The 12,798-nt window shown below is 43.1% G+C and overlaps 1 long non-coding RNA gene across 1 annotated transcript; it reads left to right on the forward strand.

Annotated features, from left to right (window-relative positions):
• Positions 1 to 3,489: 3,489 nt before the first annotated feature.
• LOC131878249 (uncharacterized) lies at positions 3,490 to 7,008 on the forward strand. Its single transcript, XR_009372992.1, has 2 exons — positions 3,490 to 5,783; positions 6,116 to 7,008. It is a non-coding gene; the product is annotated as an uncharacterized LOC131878249 (long non-coding RNA).
• The last annotated feature ends 5,790 nt before the right edge of the window (positions 7,009 to 12,798 follow it).

A 12,798-nucleotide genomic window follows, 5' to 3' on the forward strand; every position in this document is an offset into this window, starting at 1 on the left:
GACCCCTCTTGGGGATCTTTGAGAAGCCGCTAGGGTCGATCGAGAACGCACCACACGAGCGATTTCACTTAGAGCTAACGGAAAGGCTTAATACCGATGAAACCCTTATTGCCATATCAAAATTCGTTGCTAGGCGAGGTACACCTCATTTATTCATGTCGGATAATGCGAAGCCTCAAACAAACGGGACAATTTCTAAAGAGCTGACATTCAAAAGCCATAAGATGACTTTTATACCACCATACACACCTCACCAAGGGGAGCATTGGGAAAGATTGGTAAAAACAGTCAAAACTCACTTAAGGAGAACGATCGGATCAGCCTACTGTGCACATAAGAATTAGAAACCGCCTTGGTTCAGATCGAAGGCATTATAAACTCAAGACCGATTTCCTCAATGTTCGGATTGATCCCATGTCATTAGAACCCCTAACGCCAGGACATTTTTTAATCGGCAAACCAATTCTTAGTATGCGACCGAAGGTGGATTCCATCAAGAAATTCCGTTCCAAAAAGTTACAACACACGACAAATGGTCATAGCCCGATTTGAAAGACGATGGCGTATAGAATACCTTGGAACTTGTAGAATCCTCGACTAAGAAAAACGAATAACCCCGAAATTCAAGTTGGACAACTCGTGTTTATAAAAACCTGGGAGAAATTATCAAAACAGAAGTGGCCAATGGGCAGAGTTATCGAAACTCATCCAGGCCCAGACGGTGTGCACGAGTGGTGACTCTGAGAACCGCAAAATAATATATTCAAACGGGAGTTAACCACATATACCAGTTAGAAGAAAATTGGCAGAAGGAAAAAACCACTCAGACGACTAAAGAGGCAAATTCCAATAGTCCCACCAAAAAAGGTAAACACAAAAACGGCAAATAACCAGGGAAACAAGCAAAAAGAAACGAGACAACTCAAGACAAACAAGTTACCAAGAAAAGGTCGAACCATCAAAAAACCGCCACAGATTTGCCAATGCTTTAACCAGCTTGGCCCTTATAGTCTGTTGATATGCTCCTGTATGGCGACACACAAGAGACCCTATTGAACGCGAAACGGAATACCCCAAGCAGTACAGCAAATACTCTGATCAAAACACAGCAGAACCACCTCCATTGACATCCTACCGATCGATAAACCTTACATGTTAGAACCATTAGGAACCATTACACGGGATTGACGGTTGGCCATTTAGTTTTCACAATCCAGCTAGAGGAGATGACTCAGCTCACTGAATCAGTTGAAACTTGGTGCGAAAAGTTGCATACTTCGGAAACATTTTGGATGGACGGGGCACTTGGAAAAAGAATAACCAAAACTAATCGCAGCAGGTCACAAATGTAAAGGAATGCACGCTAAGATGAACATGGAAGACTTGTTAATACACAGTTGGTTAAACACCAACGACCACCGCCGAAAAAAGCGCTTCCTTGCATCTTTAGGAGCGTTTGCAGTGGAGGCGCTATTACTTTTGCTTGCAGAACAAATTTCCCATCTATTTGGAAGCTCTGCGACGTATAACAACGAAAAAGTGATGGCTGAACACATAAGAAAAACGGAGCAAGAAGTACATCATTTGGGAGTGTTAGACGCTCAGTTTCAGGAGGCGATTAAACACACACAGCATTTGATAGAAAACCAATTTACCGAAGAAAAACTGGATGTATTTCTTGATAAAAGTAGGCCAAATACTAGAAAAACTGGTTGAAGATCATCGGACTATTATCCACCAAATGCAAGATTTGATTGTCAACGTGTTACATCCCGGGCTGTTCCTCGAATGCGGTTGATATGGAATGAATAAACTCAATACTAGATTGTCCAAACATCAAAAGAAAATATTGCTACAAAATACATCGGACATATTTTGGTTGCCTTTTACGATCATAAAAGAGCCTCAAGCTACCTCTGTAGTAATGCATGTTCCAATTGGAGACCCGACTGAGATAATGACGTTGTACAAAGTGCATACCCTACCTTTCAATGTGGGGTCAATGGGAGCTGTGACTCAGTTGAAACTTCCGGAATTCATGGCATATAATGGTGATCTTACGAGATACTCGCAATCACTCAAGCCAAATTGATAAATGCACAAAAATACAAGAACATTGGTTCTGCGAGGTTCATGTCATCTTCAAACACAATGGCCACCACTGTGAGGAAGACATGGTGATGGAAAATAAGTTAGAGCGGGAGAATTGTGATGTTCAAATCATTGGGAAACACCCCCATGTAAGGCAAATTGGTGCTTCCACCTTTTTACTTCACCATCCGATAGCCACCAAAATCACAATTAAATGCCCGAACAATCAAACTTACACGCCAGAACTAAAAGGAACCATGTTATTCACATTAATGGGCTGCAGTGGAGAAACCAAAGTTTTATAATCTATGGGCAGCACGAATTGCTAAATCAACAAGCCAAGTTTCTCCACCACCCCACGAGTACAATGTTAGTAATTTCCTGAAAGAACACGAGTTGAAACACCTGGAAACCACCCAACTCCACAACATAGAACCCATGACTGTTGATGATTTAATACTAGAAACGCCGGAAGCTTGGTCAGTTCATCAAATTGTGCTCAGCATCGGAATTGCGACAATTGTCGGAGCAGTGTTTATGGGAGCCTGGAGTTGTTGGAAATGTTTGCAACCGTTCTAAGCAAGCAAATGTTATTTCTAACGCTCCTGCTTCATCACCCGAAGAGATACCGCTTCAGGACTTCCCCAGAAGCATGCAAAATCTTAGGGCAGAGACCCGTAGAAATATTGTATAAAGTAAAAACCACAATCACTAATGCGTTCTCTCTGATATAGATAAGGAATCTTCTAAGGCGGACAAAACATGCCCACTCACAAGGCCCAAAATGGACTGGCACCAAGACGCTGATCAATGGGTAAGGAGAATCTTCGGACAAATCTGGTGACAGAAGAGTTCCGAGTTGATCCCTTTCGCATTACCAGCAGACAGGGATGGAAAAATACCGTGCATTGGTTCAAGGAGGGACTACAACTGGCCCCTCTCATCTCAATAGACACAGAACGAAATCTGAACAAACCACAAGACCTTAGAGCTGTTCTGATTGGCACGGTGAATGGATACTCTTGGCTATTGGCATTAAGGAACTGCGGCGACATGAGCATGAAAACAACGGATTAAAAGATCTACTCCCCCGACCTTGCTTGATGTTTTGCGGACAAATCTATCATCAAGGTAGGGTCCGGGCTTCTTGAAGACCTTAAGACAGATTGGAAACCCTACGACAAAACAATGAGCGGAATTCTGGAGTGCCAGCACTTGATGAACGCATACCAGCAGCGTCGTAAGATCTTCCCAAGCGACCCCGTACCCACAAGATCAGGTCTAGGGCATGCAAGCCGGCTTTTTATTTGGCATCGATTACAAGCCTCTCCGAAATTCCGAGACAAAAGCAGCAAAAAAGGTTGGAAGAAAGTTCCCATGGTACAAGACCATAAGCTGTACAATTGGCCACGCTCATTATGGTCTTTTCATCCGCATCAACTCTGCTATTTGGGTAACGATGCAAAAATACCTCTGGCATTGGTATTAACATGGGTTACCGAAATTTTTGCTCCGTTTAAGCATTGCGGCACACTTCAATCAGCACTCCATTTGTTGCAAAAAACCCACCAACAATTGAACCAACAAAGTGATGACCTCTTGGAAATCACAATGGAATTGGAGTCCATGTTTGGAGTTATTCCCAACCAAAACACCAGCTTGCCGGACGAAGATATCGATTGGGACCTACAGGAGCAGGAACTAAACAATCTTTTGACGCCCGAAAACCCGGCCCCGATAGAGAACTGGACTCGCTTGGAGGAAGAGTTTGACCACCTCACCAAAACCGAGAAAATGGACAGCTCTGTCCAGGCGTCTCCAACTAGCCTGACAAAAGGGACCACCATCAGTGTAAAAACAGGAAAAAAGCACAAGGAGCGATGTCCACGAGCCTTCATGGTCACAGTCACATGGGGTCGTGCATGTTTAGCATGCGCTAGTCCAAACCACGTCCAGGCCAAATGTCCTAGTCTCCAAACCAGCCATGTACATCTATGTGCCTACCCGCAATGTGGCAACTCCAGACCTCACGTGATCAAAGGATGTGTCACATTGCATTCAAGATGCAATAAGTGTTTGTGTCGTGGGCATATGAGCAGCCAGTGAGATGACAATACTGCACAACAGTGGTTTGAAATGTTCCAAAAATACGCATCGCACGGAAGGTACACTCAAAGACTTTTCCATGACGCCGCTTGGGGATTTTGGCCCTGGCAAGATTCCCGCACAAACAATACAACAGTTCCATTGTGTGCTCAGCAAGTGTATTTGCCAAAAATGAACTTTGTCCAAACTCAAAGCCGAGTGCTCCAAGCTCTGAGTAAAACAGAAGAAAACCCCAAACAATTATCAAGGGAGATTGCATATTGAAATATTTGTAAAAAACCTTTGAACAGCATGTTTACCTTCTATACCCCCCTTATGCATAGCAAGCGTCTTTTACTGCACCTAAGGTTGGCTTGCTACTCACGCCAACGGCGGGGAGTGTTATGTGCTGTGCACTGTTCTCTGTACTTGGCGAAATTCGGGAAACACACAACTTGAATGCTCTGGGGTATGTTTGATTTATCTGGGGAATCTTCAGAAACAAGAAAACTTACGAAATCAGTGGTGGTCATGGATCTAGACCCACGAATACGAACAATCAAAAGTATTTCATAAACCCGTATGTAACTTAAAGTGCATATCCGATTCGGTGTCCAAGCTCAATGAACTCAAAAGTTCATGCGTCATGTCTAGACGTCTGGCCTTGAGAAAAGCGGAACAAACTGCAGTTTGACAACCGATCATTACCTAGCAACCAGGCCCATCACACGTAAGCGTTCTAGAAAAGGTCCCGTGACTCCCTATTGCACTGGATATTTCTGAGGCAAACACTGTAGTCACGGGCCCTCCTCCTTCTAGAACATCAACCTCGGGTATAAAAAGCCGTCCCCAGAGCAAAGAAAAAGAGTTGATATGATGAAGTAAAACGAAACGCAAGTTATTCTTCATTTGGCTCCACTTTGGAGCTAGCAAGCTCTTTTAACTTTAGCATCAGATCAAAAGTTGTCTGGTGTCGAGGTGCAATCAATTTCGTAAAGAGAAGTGCAAAGTGCAGACAGTGAATCCCTGTACCGAGGAGTCAAAGAGGCCAAGCCATCCTTACCCCTTATATCCCTGACCAACTTGATGGTGGTATTCTTTTTAGGTTTCCTCTTCTTCATTTGTGTACTGTCCACTGGTCGTAACTCAGTTTGCATTGAGAACTGGCTTTTGATATCTTGATCGAGCATCGCGAGATTTCATAGCTAATTCTTTCTGAGTCGTTTTGTGTACTGTCCACTGGTCGTAACTCAGTTTGCATTGAGAACTGACTTTGATATCTTGATCTAGCATTGCGAGATTTCATAGCTAATTCTTTCTGAGTATTACCTGATTATTGTCGTGATTCAGATTGGCATTGGGACTGGCATTGGTAACCTAGCTTGGTTCAATACGGACCGTTGCATTGGAGGCTTCCATATCCAATCTATCAATTTGAATCTAGTTGTTCGGATTGACCTGCATTGGGCGTAGGCTCCGGCCACCGCCGCCGCAATCCGTTGTACCGTAAATCTATCGTAAGTTAAGGCACTCTGTCCTCTCTCTATCTCAAAATCATCCTCATACTTGGTCAGAGAAAAGGTGAACGAGTAAACGGCTGAGCTAAGGTAATTTCCTATGTCACATAACATATGAACACTGTACTTACACAAGAAATACAATTAATGGTGAAACGGTATATCCAGAGTTTGTTGTTCTTCATTCTTTGGGACAATAGTGTTGGCTCTAAAAACCCTATAACCGGAGATCTTTAGATAGGTCTAAACAAATTAAGCCCTAGTAAAATAGGTGCTCTCTTTAAAGGGCGCTATCTTGGCAGGTAACCTATTGCTAGGGTCAGAGACTGGATAGTCTCATGTTCCGTTGTTGTTTTGGGAATTAAAATAATTTATCGGAAAAAGGGAGACCTTCAATCTCATCCTTGTACGGAACACTACAGGAGGCACCATCGGATCCTTGACTCTCCTCTCCAGTTCGTACCAAGGTACGTCCAAGCGGTGGGCCCAATGGCCCCTCTTCCAGAACGCCCAATGCCTCCTCTTCCAGACCGCCCAATGCCTACTCTTACAGAAACCGCTCGCCCATCAACCTTCCCATGCCTTCATTCGCAAACGCACCCAGGTCGTCTCGGCGTCGACCCAGGACCAAGCCGCCCTCTACATCAGTGGGACACACCTCTACCCGCCCGTCGGACTTGGCCGCCATTTCCCGCGATGACCTCGAACGGGAACTATGTAAACGGCTCCGCTGTTCCTAATGCTTCTCAGCTCTTCTGCCTTCAATTCTCAAGCACCTTGTGGACTCCTTCCCCATGGCTCCCGTCTGAAAGCCTCATGTCCCATGAATGCTCTCCACCTCTCAACAGCACTTTCCATGAAGAACAATTACTTTCATATTTTCTCGTCCTATTCTCCTTTTATATCTTAATGCTTCCATCTTATCCCGTATTACACGAATACCTTTCTTTTCACACTTCAACTTCTTTTCATGTGTACTTGTAGTTGTGAATTTGTCAGGTCTGCTCGCACCTATGATCGGGGTTCTCTCAGACAAAGCTTCCGGTTCTTCTTTGTTGACAAGGTCCACGGTTTCCTTTTACCTTGTCACGAGGGCATGTACGCGTATATGTACAAAAGCATCGTCATGAGAAAACCACACTCTGATCCCAAAGAGAGACTCTACGCTTCAACATATTGCGGCAGACCTGGAACACGCGCTTTAAGCCCCTCCTCTTCTCTGCCTTAAGCTCCTCCTTTTCTCTTTTCCAGTTGTGTATTTAAAGCTATGTTTATCATGAATAAAAGGCAGTCTACGACTTACCCCCAAGACCAACACTTCTTTCATTTCTCTAGGTACTACTAAGTCTCGTCTCTTGATCTTGTTACACATGATTTGAGCGTTACATATGTTATCTATCTGCGAAATCTGCAGAAACGAGAAAACTTACGAAATCAGTGGTGGTCATGGATCTAGAAGCACGAATACGAACAAACAATCAAAAGTATTTTATAAACCCGTATGTGACTTAAAGTGCATATCTTATTCGGTTTCCAAGACCAATGAACTCACAAGTTTGTGCGTCATGTCTAGACGTCTAACATCGGGGAAACCTGAACAACTTGCAGTTTGACAACCGATCAATACCTAGCAACCACGCAAACCCCGTATTCACGGGCCCTCTTCCCCCTAGAACATCAACCTCGGGAATAAAAAGCCGTCCCCAGAGCAAAGAAGAAGAGTTATTGTGATGAAGTAAAGAGAAACGCAAGTTATTCTTCATTTGGCTTAACTTTGGAGCTGGCAAGCTCTTTTAACTGTGGCATCGGATCGAAAGTTGTCTGGTGTCGAGGTGCAATCAATTTCGTAAAGAGAAGTGAAAAGTGCAGACAGTGAATCCCTGTAACGAGGAGTCAAGGAGGCCAAGTCATCCTTACCCCTTATATCCCTAACCAACTTGAGGGTGGTATTCTTTTTAGGCTTCCTTCTCTTCGTTTGTAAAACGTCTTATTGTATAATCTAATTTGGAAGTAACTCAGTTGCATTGAGAACTGGCTTTTAATATCGTGATCAAGCATCGCGAGATTTCATACCTAATTCTTTCTGAGTATTACCTGATCATTATTCTATTGTCGTGATTCAGATTGGCGTTGTAACTGGCATTGGTAACCTCGCTTGGTTCAATACGGACCGCTGCATTGGAGGCTTCCATATCCAATCTATCAATTTGAATCTAGTTGTTCAGATTAGATTGACCTGCATTGGGCGTAGGGTTCGGCCGCCACCGCCGCAATCCGTGGTACCATGATTCAATCGTAAGTTGAGGCGCTCTGTCCTCTCTCTATTTCAAAATCATCCTCATACTTGGTCAGAGAAAAGGTGAACGAGTAAACGGCTGGGCTAAGGTAATGTCCTATGTCAAATAATATATGAATATTGTACTACAAGCAAGTTGGAAGCAGATCCAAAGGCCCGTCAACCTGTCATATAACAATAACAGTAATGCAAAGATTTAGTGCTATGTAGCCCATATATCTGTCATCATCCAATGCATAAAGAGGTCCCCAAGAGGTTTCTTGGTAAAGTCTGCCATGAGCGTAAGACGAGTAACTACTGGACTCCCATCCTGAGAGGACTGTATGTTTGTGCTTTCCTGTATATACTTACGACTACATCAGAAATAAAATACCAGCAAGAAGACTTGTGCTAATTATACTTCTTCCCGGGACTTAGGCGGATAACCCAAAGCCCAATACTCCAACCCACTCCTTAGATCGAGATCGAGTTGAATCCGTTATAATATTAACATCCCTTGGTATCAACACTGGTACTGGCCATCGACAACCCGTACCACTACAGTAGAAAAGTAAACGTTCGAGGTAAGGCAAGATCCTGATTCATTTCTTGAATTATATAATACTGTACTTGCACAGAAATACAATTAATGGTGAAGCAATTTATCCATAGTTTGTTGTTCTTCATTCTTTGGGACCGTAGTGTTGGTTCTAAAAACCCTATAACCGGAGATCTTTAGATAGGTCTGAACATGAACAACTGGAATATGGACGGGGACGCTTGGTTTGGGAATCACCTTTTCGCGATTGAGTTAACGCATTATGTTCTCCTTCAAACGAGAATGATCCCAGGCTACAACAATTACTCATTTCAATTTTTAGCTCGATCGAGCGACTGAATCAAAAGTTATGCCGTCTCAAAAGGCACTACAAAGCTCTTCAATGAATGAACGAACTAGCCCTCGTGTGGTAATTGATTACCAGAAGAGGGCTAAGTCATTCATTCTGTGCTCTGTTATGTACTGCACTTTGAGAGGGCATAACTTTGGACCCAGTCCTTTGATTGAGCTGACATTTGAAATACGCAATTGCAGGGATCTGAGGCCAGCCCTATTTGAAGAAAAATTTAATTCATTGACTCGAATTGGAGTTGCTAATTTTCAACCTTACCATCCCCGTCCATACTCCAGTGGCTCATGGTCTGAACAACATAAGCCCTAGTAAAATAGGTGTTCTCAGTAAAGGGCGCTATCTTGGCAAGAAACCTATTGTTAGGGTCAGAGACCGGATAGTCTCATGTTCCGTTGTCGTTTTGGAATTTAGAATAATTTATCTGGAAAGGGAGACCTTCAATCTCATCCTTGTACGGAGCAACGTGAGTAATTTCCTGGAAGAGCACGAATTGAAACACCTGGAAACGTCCTAACTCATCAACATAAAACCCATGGCTATTGATGATTTTATACTAAAACAGCCAGAAGCTTAGTCACTTCATCAAATTGTGCTCAGCATCGGAATTGCGACAATTGTCGGAGGCGTGTTTATGGGAGCATGGAATTGTTGGAAGGCAATCAAATATCACTTTTAACTCTCCTGGAGATACCGCTTCAGGACTTCCCCAGAAGCATGAGAAATCTGAGGGCGGAAACCCGCAGAAACATTGTATAAATTAAGCTAAAATTAAGCTCACTTTTCCTTTTAGAGATAAAAAAAAAACCTCACGAAAGATAACATGACGTGGCACGAAACGGCTAAAACGTGGGTGAATTTAAACCTCTATGTGCGTGGTCATAACACAAAACCAGCGGACATTCAATATCTTATTGGAAATTTTAATCAATGGGATCAATCCTATGTTGAACTTAAAAAAGGTCTGGAGCATGCGCCCATCCTGTCTATAGATACCGAGAATCATCAAGACAAAAGTATCTGCAAAATCCTCATTGGAGTGGTTACGGGACACTCATGGGTCCTGGGAAATTCTGAGTTGAAATATAGCAACGGCAACCTGGCGTCAATTCGCAGCACATTACCACTCATTCTAATAACGATATTAGAGGATATAAATGTGACGAAAGTGGGGTCTGATCCCGCTGACGACATCAGCACAGATTGGAAAAAGATGAGGATTCACGTAAACGGGGGCATTGACATGCAACACCTCATGAACAATTACCAAGATAGGCACCATATCTTCCCCAACGACCCAAATCCGACAAGGTCTGGTCAGTCAGCTCTTGTTCTGTTCTAATTACAAACCCTTCGCTAAGGGAGAACGGAAACAAATACAACATCGAGTCCCGACCCACCTATCTCACCATCCTTATGAATGGCCAATGTCCATTCGGAAATTCGAACGATTTCGATTGAATTACCTGGTGAATGATGCCGTCATGCCACTGGCCCTTATCCTGACCTGGATCAGCTCCATCAACCCTTTTGTAACAATTCCAACCATCAACTCAGCAATAAACCTGTTATGAGAACAATATCTTGTTCCAGTAGCACAGGAACCCAGTCCGCCCTCTGCACGTTATTTCACTCCAGAAGAAATGGATGATGAGGAAGATGAATTCTTGAATACACTAAACGAAATGGAATTTATCCTTGCGGACGTCAACCCCCATCCAGTCCTGAAGACCTCGGATGTCAATGTAGACTGGGACGATCAAATGCTGACCCTCAACAACTTGTTGCACCAGCCCGTCCCAAAACCCACGATCGGGAGATTACCCGACACCATGATCCAGCCTTCGCAAAAGATATCAAGAAGATCAACAAATACATAACACTTCTTTGCCAATCCCTGAAAGAACCCTTCTTACCGTACCCCAAGACCTTTAAAGCATGAGGTCGTGTGGGAAAATGCTTCCCTGGCTTGTGCCAGTCAACATCTTTAACAAAGTTGCTGAATGGCATGATTTTTCAAGCGAATGAGGGAGTCTATCACTTTTGATCGCCTTACTACCCATTCACTTTAGGTTGGTTGACTCCTGATCTTTTAGGTAATACAACCTGTAAACAGAGCCTTTTTCATTTATGTAAGTCAACTAGTTGGTACCCCGGAAAAAACCGGGGCACCAACTTCCCGTCGTATATGGTTGCCTCTATTGAGGTCTTGAAACCCTCAGAGGATTAAGGGGGCGGTTTGTTTCCATCTAAAAGCCGCAAAACGATCAAATTTGTGTAGGCAGATTATAAGGCACTGAGCCAAGATGGCTACAAGATTACTAAGTGCCAAGAGAGTGGAAATTATTTCTGCGAATGGGACACCAGGTTCAAAAATATGGGTCTCGTCGAGAACCCTCTTAAACAAATTTCAGTGACCTCATCTTTGAGGTGAAAGCATCTAAGTGAGAGTGATTAAATTGTACTAACTTATCTCCAGAACGTTCTTTTCCCACCTCTTCAGTTAAAGGGAAAAAAACGAAAGCCCGGATTATGGAAGCACACTTAATAAAAATCAATCATCAGTTTTTGGTTTTGTACAATGATGACAAACGAATAAAACCAATTTTCTCCAACCTTCTTTTGTTAAAGAAGGACTATTGGAAATGTTACTGTGAATTTTTGAGACAAATCAAACTGTAGTCGGCAGTCACTGCCAGAATCAAGAACAAGTAGGGACTTATATGCCAAGCATAAATCCATTAAACCACTTGCGTCATCCATACTCAAAATTTGTGTACTCCGCATTGGAAAGATAAACTTGGAAATATATGTCAAGCATGCTTCATGTTCTAGCAATTCTAGGAATTCTTGAAATAGGTCACACGGGCGAAAACCATGAATAAAAACGAGAATTAAAACAAAGTTTCTCCAGTATTTCGTGACGGTGCATTACATGAGATACACTCAGCGTCAAAAGTCTTCAGGCCCCAGCAAAGTATTATGATTTGCCTTCACAACTTTAGAACAGTTCAGTGAAACACTTGTCGAACTAAATGCTTTTTAAGACTGTCAAGGAACAATGCTTATGCAAACTTTCGTCGGGATAGTGTAAAACGTTTAAACAATGTAACCCAAGAAGTGAATCATGCCATTTTGACGGTGAGTGTATATTTTGTCACATAATTGACAAACAATTCCCGAAATATCAGCCATCTGATATTGTTTTCAATAAATGCGGAAGCATTATTGAAGATCTACCTGGGGAAGTCCATGATGTGATTGGAACAGTCGTTGCCATCACTAAGGATTACAAATCAACCTCGGGGTAAGCACTGACAACCTCCAGCCGATTTTGGAAGCAGGGACTGTTTTTGGTGCTGCAATATGGGGTCGTGGTGTCTAATGTCGAATTCGGCTTGCCTGCGTTTAAGCGTCACCATTTAACCACCGTAGACCTAGCAATTCGGTCCATGATTATTGTAAATGCCCATGGGAAGATGTACGACGCGGAATTTGAAGCTGAGTGTGATGCATTGATGCACGCCATGAACCTTTCCAAAGAAAGGCCTGACATTGGAATGCAAGGAACACAAATGGAAGCACTTCAAATTACCATTTTCCTTATCTGGGCTGTAGTGGGAGCAGACTACCACGCCACAGCTTTGACTGGCAAAGATTTGGAAGAGTGGAAAAAGTTCAACACTGATGGACTCATTAAACACCTGACTTTTCTTTATTACCTGGATATGGCAGCCAAACTGGCAATGGCCATAACATCCCCTTTTATGGCCAATGCTTTCTGAGGTGCTAAAAAGGATAACAGTAGAACTCACCAGAGCTCTAGCCTACTTGTCTGCCAATTCTGAAGAGACAGTTTATGCCACATTGGCTAAACACGATGATCCAGGGCAATGGTAAGAAAGAAAGCGTATAGAGAAGG

The sequence above is a fragment of the Tigriopus californicus genome, chromosome 3, assembly GCF_007210705.1.
Source record: "Tigriopus californicus strain San Diego chromosome 3, Tcal_SD_v2.1, whole genome shotgun sequence".
Taxonomy (NCBI): domain Eukaryota; kingdom Metazoa; phylum Arthropoda; class Copepoda; order Harpacticoida; family Harpacticidae; genus Tigriopus; species Tigriopus californicus.